The sequence below is a fragment of the Canis lupus genome, chromosome 23 (assembly GCF_048164855.1).
Source record: "Canis lupus baileyi chromosome 23, mCanLup2.hap1, whole genome shotgun sequence".
In the NCBI taxonomy this organism is placed as follows: Eukaryota; Metazoa; Chordata; class Mammalia; order Carnivora; family Canidae; genus Canis; species Canis lupus.
The window spans coordinates 23,616,421-23,619,416 of NC_132860.1; the positions used below are offsets into that span (position 1 = coordinate 23,616,421).

The following is a 2,996-nucleotide window of genomic DNA, read 5'->3' on the forward strand; positions in this document are numbered from 1 at the left end:
GATGTTCTTTTTATTACAAGGTTTGTCCATACTGTCTGTCAACAATAAGAGCTCTGCTCAGTCATACATAAGACCTGAGAATTGCTCCATTTGTGCCTTTCTTGTGGTTCTTTCCTTGGCCTCAGTAGTTTCTTTGCATTCATACACTGACTGGTACACAGCTGAAGACTTCTGAGGAATGTCCCGAGGTCGTAAACCTGTCTCCATGCACCTCTCTCCTCTCTGGTCTTCTGCCTTGTAATTCAGGCAGACCATGAGACTCTGGGTTCTCTACCCCTCTTCATGACTTGATAAATTTCCAGTAAGTAAGTAGGGGCAACCTTTAGGCTCATGTCATTCTTCCTTTTGTTACAGATCATTGTCTTTGCTTCCTTTAATCCAGTTTCTTAGCACTGTTGTTTTATAAACTTTACTACTGTTTTTTAGTTTTTTTTTATGGTGAGGTGAGGGAGTAAATCTGGTCCCTGTTACTCCATCATGGCAATAAACAGAAATAAAATTTTGTTTTGTATTTAATGTTTGACTGCTTGTATTTGTCCCAAGTTATAATCTGATTGTGTGGGTGAACACAGTCCAAAACCATACATATTCTAGATTTAGTATCATCCTCTTGACCTCAATGGGGTGAATGCATGCCTGCTTCAGTTTTTCCACTCACTATATGTTGACTTTGTGTGAGCAATCATGACCTAAATGCTTATCTCAACACTGGTGATTATGATTTCTAATAGCTATACAAGAGAGTAAGTAAAAGACACTCAGATAAGTGGAAAAGGATAATGTTAAGGATTCAGTTTTAGTGATAATATTTGACAGAGTGAAGATTGGGTTTGGCAGGTCTTCAAAATTTCAGGCCCAGTACAGGACAAACCTACTTTCTTGAAACAAGTTTTTCCACAACATTCTGGCACTGGGCAAGATCACAGACTATAGTAAAGATTAACCTGATTTGGGTCTTTGAATTAGTAAGAGATCTCAATTGTACTATTATTTTCAAAAACAATAAAATGTGCCATTAAAAAGGTTACATTGTTATATTAAAATCCTCAAAATGTATTATTTGTGATGATCTTCATAAAATGCAGGGAGATCATTGGAGCAATGATAAATTTCAAATTTACAAAGAAGAAACTTAGAAATGAGAGAGTTGGGGAATTCTCCAAAATCACATATCTAGGAAGTTGTACAGTTAAGAATCTGATGAAGAAAATTTTCTCCAAATTAATGCCAGGTATTTTCTAAAGACTCTGACTTTGCCTAAACATGTGGAAAATCCCAAAATGCATCTGTTTGGTCCTGACCTGCAGATGATGGGATTAAGTACTGGTGGGAGAAGCAGGCAAATGTCAGCCATGAGAATGTGGACTATGGGAAGCAGGTGCTTCCCAAAGTGATGGACCATGCATACCCCTATTAGAGGTACAGAGCAGATAAGCACCACACATACATGAAATAAACAAGTGTTGAGTGCCTTTAGTTGCTTGTCATTAGATGCAATGCCTAGTGCAGCATGGAAAATTAGGACATAAGAGAGGAGGATGAGGAATGAGTCTCTGCCCAGTGTGATAATGACTACACACAATCCATAGATGTTGTTGACACTGGCATCATAGCAGGATAATTTCAGAATATCTTGATGCAAGCAAAAGGGGTGGCTGAGGACATTAGCACAACAGTGATGGTAGCACCTCAATAGTATAGGGGTGGGCATCACAACTCCTGTACTTTGTAGCAAGCAGCCCAAGCCAATATTACCATCATTGGTGAGGATGCTTCAGTAGTGCATCCTCAGTTTTTTTTTTTTTTTAACCACATCTAAGGATTTCTTTATCGTTGATGATCATTACAGAATTTCATGTTCAAAACAGAGCTCCTCATAAGGACCTCACAGATCGGTCTACATGTAAAATATGATTTATACAAGCAAAACCCACACATAAAAAGAAATGACTGGTTGTCCCGGGGAAGTACAGAGATAGGACAGGGGCTGTAGGCTGCACTCAGGGGCCAGGTCTTCTGAGGAGAAGTGGATGACATATAGCAATGAATCAGTCAAAGGCCATGGCCAGCAGCACTGAAGACTCCAAGAACATGAAGGTGTGGATGAAGAAAAGCTGAGCAAAACAAGCTCCTCCTCTGATTTCCTGGGCTTCCCACCATAACATAGCCAATATTGTAGGGAGTATAGACATGGACATGCCCAGGTCAGTTATTGCCAGGATGGACAGCAGATAATACCTGGGCTGGTGGAGTGAAGACTCATTCCAGATAACAGAGATGATGATGATGTTGCCTATAAATGCTACCAAGTATGCAAGACAAAATGGAATTGAGAGCATGAATAGACTTCAGCCCATGGAAACCTTCTAAGGGAAAGATGGGTTCTGTAGCATCACTGTTATTCCAGACCACCATGGTGTTGCTTCAGAAGCCCTTTGGATGTGAGAAATGCTGACAAAGTCCCAGGCTATTCAGATCGGTGAGTAAATTCTACTGTATTCATGTAAAATCAATCTTTAGTGTTCTTTAAATGACTTACACAAATATAGTATGAAGAAAGACATCCCAGGCATCTGAGTCATCAGTTCAGAAACAGTTTACAAAATATGAAATCTGGTCTCAACTGTGACATTAGGATGCTATCAGGTATACATCACAACCTTGAAAATTTTAATATAAATGCAAAATAGAGAAATGTAAACTTTTAGATAAATTGGTACATTAATACAACAAAATCTAAGTGAAAATAGGAGAGCTGCACTGATCTTCAAATTAGCCTGTGGATCATTTCTCAATCTTATTTTCATTCTTCAAGGGTACCCTGACATCTTTAATCTCATTGTTTTAATATATTATTCTGTTTTTCTAAAAATTAACATATATGTTCTATGAAAATGCAACACAGAAAGGAAAAGGTCATTATGTATAATCTTAACATTTTTAATACCTTCTAGCTTTTAAAAATTTTGCAAAGCATGGACACTCCAGTTGCAGTA

The 2,996-nt window shown here is 38.2% G+C and overlaps 1 pseudogene; it reads right to left on the reverse strand.

Moving 5' to 3' along the window:
• Positions 1-1,238: 1,238 nt before the first annotated feature.
• Positions 1,239-2,415, reverse strand: LOC140615292 (olfactory receptor 51L1-like; annotated as a pseudogene).
• Positions 2,416-2,996: the final 581 nt, after the last annotated feature.